General features: G+C 33.4%; 1 protein-coding gene and 1 long non-coding RNA gene across 2 annotated transcripts in view; one reads left to right on the top strand and one right to left on the bottom strand.

The window, feature by feature from the left end:
- The window catches only part of LOC127727947 (uncharacterized), a 150,053-nt gene extending 137,847 nt beyond the window's left edge, over window positions 1-12,206 (bottom strand). The window contains exon 1 of the long non-coding RNA XR_007993928.1: window positions 11,152-12,206. This is a non-coding gene — a long non-coding RNA (uncharacterized LOC127727947). The remainder of the gene's footprint in view (window positions 1-11,151) is intronic.
- LOC127727935 (PAN2-PAN3 deadenylation complex catalytic subunit PAN2-like) overlaps window positions 1-14,318 on the top strand; it is a 399,078-nt gene that overhangs the window by 323,051 nt on the left and 61,709 nt on the right. The window lies entirely within an intron of this gene.

Raw genomic sequence — 14,318 nt, 5'->3', positions numbered from 1 at the left:
TTGGGGAGGCTCGTTTACGACCAAAATACAGTATCCATAGCAAAATTTTGGAAATATTTATTTCAATTTTCCATATTTTACTGATAAATGGACTTAGTTTTTTTATACGACCGCAAAAAATTAACTTTAGTATTAGTTAATAGAAATCTATGAAATTTAAACACAAGGTTTATAACCACAAAAGGAAGGTTGCATGAGATTGATTTTGGGGGTTAAGGTCCTAACAGTTTAGGAATTAGGGGCCAAAAAAGGGGCCTTAATAAGCATTTTTCTAGTTTTCAGACAATAACTGGTGGAACGGTGTATGGATCTCTCTGAAATTGTACAACAAGTTTCCATATCACAAAGGGATGGTTAGGATTGGCTTTGGGGGGTAATGGCTCAAACCGTTTAGGAATTAGGGGCAAAAAAGGGGGAAAAAACAAGGGTTTCCTTGTTAATGGACAATCACTTTTAAGTACAATGTTAGATTTGGCATACCTCCCTTACACTGATTTAAAATTATGTATAAAGAAATTTTGTATTGTCTTGAGGTCATTAGCTGTCAATTTATATTTAAAAGTTACTAATAAAAATGCTGATTAAAGATATATTATTTTTAGACATGATTATGTATGTCATCTTTAGCCATCACTTGGCGTGCGTCGTCGTCTTCGTTAGTCTGGTGTAAACTATTTCAAACATCTTCTCCTCTGAAACTGCTGAACCAATTCCAACCAAACTTAAGCTGAATGATCCTTAGGGTATCTAGAATAAAGTTTGTGTTTTATTTTCTGTTTCGTCAAAAAACATGGCCGCCATGGCTAAAAATAGAACATAGGGATAAAATGCAGTTTTTATACAACCGCAAAAAAATTTTGTGGTCGTATATTGGTATGACGTTGGCGTCGTCGTCGTCCGGCGTCGTCGTCCGAAGACACATTGGTTTTCGCACTCTAACTTTAGTTTAATTGAATGGATCTTTTTGAAATTTGACCATAAGGTTAAATACTACAAAAGGAAGGTTGGGATTGATTTTGGGGGTTATGGTACCAACAGTTAAGGAATTAGGGGCCAAAAAGGGGCCAAAAATAAGCATTTTCTAGTTTCCAGACAATAACTGTGGAACGGTGTATGGATCTCTCTCTGAAATTATACTACAAGTTTCCATACCACAAAGGGATGGTTAGGATTTGCTTTGGGGGGTTATGGCTAAAACTGTTTAGGAATTAGGGGCAAAAAAGGGGGAAAAACAAGGTTGTCCTGGTTAATGGACAAATACTTTAGTACAAAACATAATTTAAAGCAGTGTAAGGGAGATAAATCAAATACATCATTGAAATTATCTCCCTTACACTGCTTTTAAATTATGTATAAAGTAATGGTATATGAACAATAAAGATAATTTAAAACAGTGTAAGGGAGGTAATCCAAATACAACGTTTTGGTTACTTCCCTTACACTGCTTTTAAATTATGTTTAAAGAAATGCATATTTATAAAGGAAGACCAGTAAAAATATCTGCAAATGTTGCATCTTTTTTTTTTACAAAAAAATCCATATGAAAGATTCAACACTATATTTTTAATTCTATTATAAAATAGATTAAGTTAGCACTATGGTAAATTTAAATGGGTAATTATGGTTGCCAACTCCATTGGAAATTTGAATTGAGATTATGACCATATCTTGAGGGAAAGAATTTTTTGGGGGAAAAAAGGTGGGGGGTCAATTTTTTCTCATTTCAGATTTCAGAAATTAAAAAGAATTATTCTTCAAATATTATTTTTTTTTCAAATTTCAAATATTGAAAAATTTCAAGAAGAAATCTTTAATTGCACAGTATGGCGCATTAGATTTGTAAAATCTTTGATCACATTTATTTATTTGTTATGCCGAATCTAACAGTGTATTTAGATTTTTAATTTTGGGTCCAGTTTTCAAATTGGTCTACATTAAGGTCCAAAGGGTCCAAAATTAAACTTTGTTTGATTTTAGCAAAAATTGAATAAATGAGGTTCTTTGATATGCTGAATCTAAACATGTATTTAGATTTTTGATTTTTGGCCCAGTTTTCAAGTTGGTCCAAATTGGGGTCCAAAATTACACTTTGTTTGATTTCAACAAAAATTGAACTTATAGGGTTCTTTGATATGCTGAATCTAACCATGTATTTAGATTTTTTATTTGTGGACCCCGTTATCAAATTGGTTCATATTGAGGTCAAAAGGGTCCAAAATTAAACTTTGTTTGATTTCATCTAAAATTGAATTATTGGGGTTCTTTCATATTCCAAATCTAACCGTGTATTTAGATTTTTAATTTTGGGTCCTGTTTTTTAAATTGGTCTACATTAAGGTCCAAAGGGTCCAAAATTAAACTTAGTTTGATTTTAACAAAAAAATGAATTCTTGGGGTTCTTTGATATGCTGAATCTAAACATGTGTTTAGATTTTTGATTATGGGCCCAGTTTTCAAGTTGGTCCAAGATAGGGTCCAGTATTTAAACTTTGTTTGATTTCAACAAAAATTGAATATATGGGGTTCTTTGATATGTTGAATCTAAACATGTATTTAGATTTTTGATTATGGGCCCAGTTTTCAAGTTGGTCCAAATTGGGGTCCAAAATTAAACTTTGTTTGATTTCAACAAAAATTGAATATATGAGGTTCTTTGATATGCTGAATCTAACCATGTATTTAGATTTTTTATTTGTAGGCCCCGCCATCAAATTGGTTCATATTGAGGTCAAAAGGGTCCAAAATTAAACTTTGTTTGATTTCATCAAAAAATGAATTATTGGGGTTCTTTGATATGCCAAATTTAACCGTGTTTTTAGATTTTTAATTTGGGTCCCGTTTTTTAAATTGGTCTTCATTGAGGTTCAAAGGGTCCAAAATTAAACTTAGTTTGATTTTAACAAAAATTGAATTCTTGGGGTTTCTTTGGTATGCTGAATCTAAAAATGTGTTTAGATTTTTGATTATGGGCCCAGTTTTCAAGTTGATCCAAGTTGGGGTCCAAAATTAAACTTTTTTTGATTTCAACAAAAATTGAATATATGGGGTTCTTTGATATGCTGAATCTAACCATGAATTTAGATTTTTTATTTGTGGGCCCCACTATCAAATTGGTTCATATTGAGGTCAAAAGGGTCCAAAATTAAACTTTGTTTGATTTCATCAAAAATTGAATTATTGGGGTTCTTTGATATTCCAAATCTAACCGTGTATTTAGATTTTTAATTTTAAGTCCCGTTTTTTAAATTGGTCTACATTAAGGTCCAAAGGGTCCAAAATTAAACTTAGTTTGATTTTAGCAAAAATTGAATTCTTGGGGTTCTTTGATATGCTGAATCTAAACATGTGTTTAGATTTTTGATTATGGGCCCAGTTTTCAAGTTTGTCCAAGTTGGGGTCCAAAATTAAACTTTGTTTGATTTTAACAAAAATTGAATATATGGGGTTCTTTGATATGCTGAATCTAACCATGTATTTTGATTTTGGACATTGGACCATAATAGGTAAATTAAAAAAATTCAAGTTCTTAGACCACATTCTTTCTGTGTCAGAAACCTATGCTGTGTCAAATATTTAATAACAATCCAAATTCAGAGCTGTATCAAGCTTGAATGTTGTGTCCATACTTGCCCCAACTGTTCAGGGTTCGACCTCTGCGGTCGTATCAAGCTGCGCCCCAGCGAAGCATTTTATTGGCTTATATCTCAAAAACCAAAGCAGTTGGGACAAATCTGACATGGGGTAAAAGTGTTCATAAGGTAAAGTTCTATCAGCCCTGAAATTTTTAGATGAATCTAATAACCCATTGTTGGGTTGCTGCCACTAAATTGGTAATTTTAAGGAAATTTTGCAGTTTTTGGTTATTATCTTGAATAGTAATAATGATAAAGATAAACTGTAAACAGCAAATATGTTCAGCAAAGTAAGATCTACAAATAAGTTTATGTGACCAAAATTGTTAATTGACCTCTTAAAGAGTAATTGCCCATTAAGGACAATTTTGCACAATTTGTTTATCATGTTTTCTAACTTTAAAAAATCTTCTCCTCTGAAACCACTGATCCAATTCCAACCAAACTTAAGCTGATTGATCCTTAGGGTATCTAGAATAAAGTTTGTGTTTTATTTTCTGTTTTGTCAAAAAACATGGCCGCCATGGCTAAAAATTAGAACATAGGGGTAAAATGCAGTTTTTGGCTAATATATCTCAAACACTTAAGCAATTAGAGCAAATCTGATGAGAGGTTAAAATGTTCATTAGGCCAAGTTCTATCAGCCATGAAATTTTCAGACGAATCTAACAGTCCATTGTTGGGTTGCTGCCACTAAATTGGTAATTTTAAGGAATTTTGCGGTTTTTATACGACCGCAAAAAAATTTTGTGGTCGTATATTGGTATGACGTTGGCTTCGTCGTCCGGCGTCGGCGTCCGAAGACACATTGGTTTTCGCACTCTAACTTTAGTGTAAGTGAATGGATCTCTATGAAATTTTACCATAAGGTTCAATACCACAAAAGGAAGGTTGGGATTGATTTTGGGGGTTATGGTACCAACAGTTAAGGAATTAGGGGCCAAAAATAAGCATTTTTATACGTCCGTTTACGGGACGCATTATGGTATACCGCTGTCCGTCCGTCTGTCTGTCCGTCCGTCCGTCGTCAACATGTCGGACATTAATTCAAAAATGCTTTAATCAATATGCATGAAACTTTTGTGAATTGTTTATATCTATTGACGTGAGCTCCCTTTCGTTTTTTATAAATTTCAGATTTACCATTTCCGAGTTTTGGGGTTTTATTCATTAAAAAAGGGGGGATTTTCCAGTTTTCGGACAATAACTCAAAAAACAATTTCACCAATTTGCAAGAAACGTTGGTGAATTGTTTATTTCTATCGACATGAGCTCCCTTTTAATTTTTATAAATTTCAGAATATATGTTTATGGGGTTTTATTCATTACAAAAAGGGGGATTTTCCAGTTTTCGGACAATAACTCAAAAATGCTTTCAGCATTTTTTATGAGACTTTGGTAAATTGTTTATATCTATTTTTGTAAGCTCACTTTTGATTTTTATAAATTTTCGATTTTACATTTTAGAGTTATAAGATTTTATTTGTTTATAGTCTGACAACAGATTTACTAAGTATTGTGCAACAGCACAGTGTATTGCACAACAGCAAGAAATCTTTCATATAACCAATTTCAAGTTCTTTGACTACATTTATTCAGAAACCTATAATATATCAAATATTTAATTACAATCCAAATTCAGACCTGTATCAAGCTTGAATATTGTGTCCATTTTTGCCCCAACTGTTCAGGGTTGGACCTTTGCGGGCGTATCCAGCTGCGCTCAGCGAAGCAGTTTATTGTAACTACCAGACATAACTTGTGTGTTAGTGTATGTATCTCTCTGACATTGTACCACAAGGTTCCATATCACAAAGGGAATGCTGGGATTGATTTTGGGGGTAATTGCCTCCAAATTTTAGGAATTAGGGGCCATAAAAGGGGCAAAAAACAAGCATTTTTCTAGTTTCATGACATTAACTTGTGTGTAAGTGTATGGATCTTTCTGAAATTGTACTACAAGGTTCCATATCACAAAGGGAAAGCTGGAATTGAGTTTGGGGGTAATTGCTCAAAACGTTTAAGAATAAGGGGCCAAAAATAAGCATTTTTCTAGTTTCCAGACAATAACTTGTGTTCAAGTGTATGGATCTCTCTGAAATTGTACTGCAAGGTACCATGCAATAAAGGGAAGGCTGGGATTGATTTTGGGGGTAATTGCCTCAAAATTTTAGGAATTAGGGGCCAAAAGGGGCAAAAAAACAAGCATTTTTCTAGTTTCAGGACAATAACTTGTAAGTGTATGGATCTTTATGAAATTGTACTCTAAAGTTCCACATCACAAAGGGAATGCTGGGTTTGAGTTTGGGGGTAATTGCCATAAACATTTAGGAAGTTGGGGACAAAAAGGGGTAAAAAAACAAGCATTTCCTAGTTTCCAGACAATAACTTGTGTTCAAGTGTACGGATCTCTCTGAAATTGTACTGCAAGGTTCCATACCACAAAGGGAAGGCTGGGATTGAGTTTGGGGGTGATGAATCATAAGGGGGTTCAAAAAATTTGAGGGGGGATTTTTTTTTAATTTTTTTCTTTAAAATTTTCCATTTTAAATTGGTTATTTCTGATTTATATATAAAAGCAAGTAATAATGATATGGTTTGAAAAGGTTCTTAAGTTCTTAGACCACATTCATTCTGTGTCAGAAACCTATGCTGTGTCAAATATTTAATCACAATCCAAATTCAGTGCTGTATCAGGCTTGAATGTTGTATCCATACTTGCCCCAACTGTTCAGGGTTCGACCTCTGCGGTCATATCAAGCTGCGCCCAGCGGAGCATTTTATTGGTTATTATCTTGAATATTATTAATGATAAAGATAAACTGTGAACAGCAAAAATGTTCAGCAAAGTAAGATCTACAAATAAGTTAATATGACAAAAATTGTCAAATGTGTCCTTAAGGAGTTATTGCCCTTTAAAGACAATTTTTCACAATTTTTATACGACCGCAAAAAATTTTTTGTGGTCGTATATTGGTATGACGTTGGCGTCGTCCGAAGACACATTGGTTTTCGCACTCTAACTTTAGTTTAAGTGAATGGATCTCTATGAAATTTTACCACAAGGTTCAATACCACAAAAGGAAGGTTGGGATTGATTTTGGGGGTTATGGTACCAACAGTAAAGGAAAAAGGGGCCAAAAATAAGCATTTTTGTAACTTCCAGACATAACTTGTGTGTTAGTGTATGGATCTCTCTGACATTGTACCACAAGGTTCCATATCACAAAAGGAATGCTGGGATTGATTTTGGGGGTAATTGCCTCAAAATTTTAGGAATTAGGGGCCAAAAAAGGGGCAAAAAACAAGCATTTTTCTAGTTTCATGACAATAACTTGTGTGTAAGTGTATGGATCTTTCTGAAATTGTACTACATGTACAAGGTTCCATATCACAAAGGGAAAGCTGAAATTGAGTTTGGGGGTAATTGCCGAAACATTTAGGAATTGGGGGCCAAAAAGGGGCCAAAAATAATCATTTTTCTAGTTTCCAGACAATAACTTGTGTTCAAGTGTATGGATCTCTCTGAAATTGTACTGCAATGTACCATACCACAAAGGGAATGCTGGGATTGATGATGGGGGTAATTGCCTCAATATTTTAGGAATTAGGGGCCAAAAAGGGGCAAAAAACAAGTATTTTTCTAGTTTCAGGACAATAACTTGTGTGTAAGTGTATGGATCTTTCTGAAATTGTACTACAAGGTTCCATATCAGAAAGGGAAAGCTGGGTTTGAGTTTGGGGGTAATTGCCCGAAACGTTTAGGAATTTGGGGCCAAAAAGGGGCCAAAAAACACATTTTCCTAGTTTCCAGACAATAACTTGTGTTCAAGTGTATGGATCTCTCTGAAATTGTACTGCAAGGTACCATACCACAAAGGGAAGGCTGGGATTAAGTTTGGGGGTGATGAATCATAAGGGGGTTCAAAAAATTGGGGGGGGGGATTTTTTTTTTTTTTTCCTTTTTTTTCTTTTTTTCCTTTTTTTTTTCTTTTAAAATTTTCCATTTTAAGTTGTTTATTTCTGATTTATATTTAAAAGCAAATAATAATGATATGGTAGGAGATACACACCAAACAGGATGTGTAAATTATTATCTAATAAGTATTGTGCAATAGCAAGAAATTTTCAATTGCACAGTATTGCACAATAGCAAGAAATCTTCAATTGCACAGTATTGCGCAATAGCAAGAAATCTTCAATTGCACAGTATTGCGCAATAGCAAGAAATATCAAATAACACAATATTGCGCAATAGCAAGAAATTGTCAATTGTACAGTATTGCAGAATAGCAAGAAATATTTAATTGCACAGTATTGTGCAAAAGAAGATACTTCGTATAAATTGCTTATTTCTTGACCAATTTCAATAGGGTTTTATTCTTGAATTTTTGGGGTTCTTTAATATGCTGAATCTAACCGTGTATTTAGTTTTTGGATTTTGGGCCCCGTTTTTAAATTCGTCCACATTGAGGTCCAAAGGGTCCAAAATTAAACTTTGTTTGATTTCATCAAAAATTGAATTATTGGGGTTCTTTGATATGCTGAATCTAACTGTGTATTTAGATTCTTAATTTTTGGTTCCGTTTTCAAATTGGTCTACATTAATGTCCAAAGGGTCCAAAATTAAACTTAGTTTGATTTTAACAAAAATTGAATTCTTAGGGTTCTTTGATATGCTGAATCTAAACATGTATTTAGATTTTTGATTATGGGCCCAGTTTTCAAGTTGGTCCAAATCGGGGTCCAAAATTAAACTTTGTTTGATTTCAACAAAAATTGAATATATGGGGTTCTTTGATATGCTGAATCTAACCATGTATTTAGATTTTTGATTTTTGGGCCCCGTTATCAACTTTGTCCACATTGAGGTCAAAAGGGTCCAAAATTAAACTTTGTTTGATTTCATCAAAAATTGAATTCTTGGGGTTCTTTGATATGCTGAATCTAACCATGTATTTAGATTTTGGATATTGGACCATAATAGGTGAATGTCCAATTTAAAATTTTTAAGTTCTTAGACCACATTCATTCTGTGTCAGAAACCTATGCTGTGTCAAATATTTAATCACAATCCAAATGCAAAGCTGCATCAAGCTTGAATGTTGTATCCATACTTGCCCCAACTGTTCAGGGTTCGACCTCTGCGGTTGTATCAAGCTGCGCCCTGCGGAGCATTTTATTTCATCTAGTTTGCTTACTTTAAAAAATCTTCTCCTTTGAAACTGCTGAATCAATTTCAGCCAAACTTGGGCTGAATGAGTTTCAGAGTATCTAGTATAAATTTTGTATTTTATTTTCTTGTACATCAAGAAACATAACCACTATGGCTAAAATGGAACATAGGGGTAAAATGTATTTCTTTGCTTTTGAAGAAAATATGACAGATTCAAAGAACGTTAACATCTCAATATAATTTTTAAGCCACTCATTAATATATATTAAAAAGCAAAAATAATCATTGATGAACAAGATTTCAGCAAAAAATTACAGGTGAGCGATTCAGGCTCTTGAGAGCCTCTTGTTTTGGAAGGGAGGGTCAATTTGCAACAGCATAGTGTATTGCACAAAAGCAAAAAAAAGGGGGGGTAATTTTATTTTTATTTTTTTGGGGGGGTGGGGGGGTCAATTCGCAATAGCATAGTGTATTGCACAAAAGCAAAAAATTGAATATAAATTCAAATCATATAACCAATTCTAAGTTCTTTGACTACAGTTATTCTATTATGTGTCAAATATTTTATTACAATCCAAATACAAACCTGTATCAAGCACGAATATTGTGTCCATTTTTGCCCCAACTGTTCAGGGTTGGACCTCTGCGGTCGTATCCAGCTGCGCTAGGCGAAGCAGTTTATTTACAGTTAACAAGTAGATACAGTCTAGGGTTAAAGTTTGTTACACATCAATTACATTGTCAATCCTTCATAGAATTTTAAGAAACTTTGGCAGAAGCTTTTTTAGCTCACCTGACCCAAAGGGTCAAGTGAGCTTTTCTCATCAATTGGCTTCTGTCGTCCGTTAACTTTTACAAAAATCTTCTCCTCTGAAACTACTGGGCCAAATTGAACCAAACTTAGCCTAAATCATCCTTAGGGTATCTAGTTTAAAAAATATATCCGAAGACCCTGCCCACCAACCAAGATGGCCACCATGGCTAGAAATAGAACATAGGGGTAAAATGTAGATTTTGGCTTATATCTCTAAAACCAAAGCATTTAGAGCAAATCTGACATTGTGTAAAATTGTTCATCAGGTCGAGATCTATCTGCCCTGAAATTTTCAGACAAATCAGACAACCCATTGTTGGGTTGCTGCCCCTGAATTGGTAAATTTAAGAAAATTTTGCAGTTTTTATACGACCGCAAAAACAGTCATATATTGGTATCACTTCGTCTTCGTCCGAAAACACTTGGTTTCTCGATAATAACTTTAGTATTAGTTAATAGAAGTCTATGAAATTTAAACACAAGGTTTATAGCCACAAAAGGAAGGTTGCATGAGATTGATTTTGGGGGTTATGGTCCTAACATTTTAGGAATTAGGGGCCAAAAAAGGGGCCCAAATGAGCATTTTTCTAGTTTTCAGACAATAACTGGTGGAACGTTGTATAGATCTCTCTGAAATTGTACAACAAGTTTCCATACCACAAAGGGATGGTTAGAATTGGCTTTGGGGGGTAATGGCTGAAACCGTTTAGGAATTAGGGGCAAAAAAGGGGGAAAAAACAAGGGTTTCCTTGTTAATGGACAATCACTTTTAAGTACAATGTTAAATTTGGATTACCTCCCTTACATTGCTTTAAAATTATGTATAAAGAAATTTTGTATTGTCTTGAGGTGATTAGCTGTCAATTTATTTTTAGAAGTTACTTATAAAAATGCTGATTAAAGATGTATTATTTTTAGACATGATTATGTATGTCATTTTCTATTTTAATGTTAATCTTATATTTGATGTGTATCCCTCAGTTTTAGTTTGTAACCCGGATTTGTTTTTTTCTCAATCGATTTATGAATTTCGAATAGCGGTATACTACTGTTGCCTTTATTTAAGACTTTTATGATGTGTTTAAATGGGTAATTATGGTTGCAAACTTTATTGGAAATTTGAATTAAGATAATGATCATATCTTGAGGGAAAGATTTTTTTTTTTTGGAAAAAGGGGAGGGTGGGAGGTGAAAAAAAAGTGGGGGGGGACAATTTTTTTTTCTCATTCCAGATTTGAGAAATTATAAAGAAAATTTCTTCAAATATTATTTTTTTTTGTAAAACAAAAAAGGGGTGGGGTGAAAAAAAAATGTTTTGCCCCAAAAAAAATTCGCAACAGCATAGTATTGCACAAAAGCAAAAAATTGAAAATAAATTCAAATCATATAACCAATTCTAAGTTCTTTGACTACAGTTATTCTGTGTCAGAAACCTATTATGTGTCAAACATTTAATTTCAATCCAAATTCAGACCTGTATCAAGCACAAATATTGTGTCCATTTTTGCCCCAACTGTTCACGGTTGGACCTCTGCGGTCATATCCAGCTGCGCTCGGCGAGGCAATTTATTGGTTATTATCTTCAATATTATTATAGATAGAGATAAACTGTAAACAGCAAGAATGTTCAGTAAAGTAAGATCTACAAATAAGTCAACATGACCAAAATTGTCAATTGACCCCTTAAGGAGTTATTGGCCTTAAAGTCAATTTTTCACAATTTTTCCTTAATTTTTGTAATCTTTTACAAAAATCTTCTCCTCTGAAACTACTGGGCCAAATTAAACCAAACTTGGCCTTAATTATCCTCAGGGTATCTAGTTTAGAAAATGTATCCAATGATTCCGCCCACCAACCAAGATGGTAACCATGGCTAAAAATAGCTTATAACTCTGAAAGCAAAGCTTTAGAGCAAATCTGACATGTGGTAAAAATGTTCATCAGGTCAAAATCTATCTGCCCTGAAATTTTCAGACGAATCAGACAACCCTTGTTGGATTGCTGCTCCTGAATTGGTATTTTTAAGGAAATTTTGCAGCTTTTGGTTATAACCTGAATATAATAATAGATAGAGATAAACTGTAAACAGCAAAAATGTTCAGCAAAGTAAGATCTACAAATAAGTCAAACATGACCAAAATTGTCAATTGACCCCTTAAGGAGTTATTGCCCTTTAAAGTCAATTTTTCACTATTTTTCGTAAATTTTTGAAATCTTTTAAAAAAATCTTCTCCTCTTAATCTACTTGGCCAAATGGAATTAAACTTAGCCATAATTATTATTAGAGTATCTTGATTGAAAAATGGTACCAACAGTTAAGGAATTAGGGACCAAAAAGGGGCCAAAAAATAAGCATTTTTGTAACTTCCAGACAATAACTTGTGTGTAAGTGTATGGATCTCTCTGACATTGTACCACAAGGTTCCATATCACAAAGGAAAGGCTGTAATTGATTTTGGTGGTAATTGCCTCAAAATTTTAGGAATTAGGGGCCAAAAAAGGGGCAAAAAACAAGCATTTTTCTAGTTTCATGACAATGACTTGTGTGTAAGTGTTTGGATATTTCTGAAATTGTACTAGAAGGTTCCATATCACAAAGGGAAAGCTGGAATTGAGTTTGGGGGTAATTGCCCGAAACGTTTAGGAATTGGGGGCCAAAAAGGGGCCAAAAATAAGCATTTTTCTAGTTTCCAGACAATAACTTGTGTTCAAGTGTATGGATCTCTCTGAAATTGTACTGCAAGGTACCATACCACAAAGGGAAGGCTGGGATTGAGTTTGGGGGTGATGAATCATAAGGGGGTTCAAAAAATTTGGGGGGGGGGATTTTTTTTTACTTTTTTTTTCTTTTTTTCCTTTTTTTTTCTTTTAAAATTTTCCATTTTAAGTTGGTTATTTCTGATTAATATTTAAAAGCAAATAATAATGATATGGTAGGAGATACACACCAAACAGGATGTGTAAATTATTATATAATAAGTATTGTGCAATAGCAAGAAATTTTCAATTGCACAGTATTGCACAATAGCAAGAAATCTTCAATTGCATAGTATTGCGCAATAGCAAGAAATCTTCAATTGCACAGTATTGCGCAATAGCAAGAAATATCCAATAGCACAATATTGCGCAATAGCAAGAAATTGTCAATTGTACAGTATTGCGCAATAGCAAGAAATATTCAATTGCACAGTATTGTGCAAAAGAAGATACTTCGTATAAATTGCTTATTTCTTGATCAATTTCAATGGGGTTTTATTCTTGAATTCTTGGGGTTGTTTAATATGCTGAATCTAACCGTGTATTAAGTTTTTGGATTTTGGGCCCCATTTTTAAATTGGTCCACATTGAGGTCCAAAGGGTCCAAAATTTAACTTTGTTTGATTTCATCAAAAATTGAATTATTGGGGTTCTTTGATATGCTGAATCTAACCGTGTATTTAGATTCTTAATTTTTGGTCCCGTTTTCAAATTGGTCTACATTAAGGTCCAAAGGGTCCAAAATTAAACTTAGGTTGATTTTAACAAAAATTGAATTTTTAGGGTTCTTTGATATTCTGAATCTAAACATGTATTTAGATTTTTGATTATGGGCCCAGTTTTCAAGTTGGTCCAAATCGGGGTCCAAAATTAAACTTTGTTTGATTTCAACAAAAATTGAATATATGGGGTTCTTTGATATGCTGAATTTAACCATATATTTAGATTTTTGATTTTTGGGCCCCGTTATCAACTTTGTCCACATTGAGGTCAAAAGGGTCCAAAATTAAACTTTGTTTGATTTCATCAAAAATTGAATTCTTGGGGTTCTTTGATATGCTGAATCTAACCATGTATTTAGATTTTGGATATTGGACCATAATAGGTGAATGTCCAATTTAAAATTTTTAAGTTCTAAGAACACATTCATTCTGTGTCAGAAACCTATGCTGTGTCAAATATTTAATCACAATCCAAATTCAGAGCTGTATCAAGCTTGAATGTTGTGTCCATATTTGCCCCAACTGTTCAGGGTTCGACCTCTGCGGTCGTATCAAGCTGCGCCCTGCGGAGCATTTTATTGTGTTTTGGTCTGTTTTTCTTAAACTATATGCTATAGGTCAACTATATTTGTTGTATGGAAGAATTGTTAGCTGTAATGCCTGCCTAGCATGGTTCATCTGACCTTGACCTCATTTTCATGGTTCATTGGTCAATGTTTAGTTTACTTGCTTAATGTTAAGTTTATGTGACAGTTGTAATAAAGCTTTATATTTAGGACTATTAACATAATATCAATTATTAGTAAAGAAGGCGAGACATTTCAGCCTGTGCACTCTTGTGTATAAAGTAATGGTTAATGAACAATTAAGACAATTTAAAACAGTGTAAGGGAGGTAATCCACATACAACGTTTTGATTACTCCCCTTACACTGCTTTTAAATTATGTTTAAAGAAATGCATATTTATAAAGGAAGACCAGTAAAAATATCTGCAAATGTTGCATCTTTTTTTTTTTACAAAAAAATCCAGATTTCAGAAATTAAAAAGAATTATTCTTCAAATATTTTTTTTTTTTCAAATTTCAAATATTGAAAAATTTCAAGAAGTAATCTTTAATTGCACAGTATGGCGAATTAGATTTGTAAAATCTTTGACCACATTTATTGTTTTGTTATGCCAAATCTGACCGTGTATTTAGATTTTTTATTTTGGGTC

Source organism: Mytilus californianus, unplaced genomic scaffold, assembly GCF_021869535.1.
Source record: "Mytilus californianus isolate M0D057914Y unplaced genomic scaffold, xbMytCali1.0.p SCAF_2, whole genome shotgun sequence".
NCBI lineage: Eukaryota > Metazoa > Mollusca > Bivalvia > Mytilida > Mytilidae > Mytilus > Mytilus californianus.
Note: the sequence above shows the minus strand (reverse complement) of the source record. Positions and strands in the feature narration are given on the sequence as shown.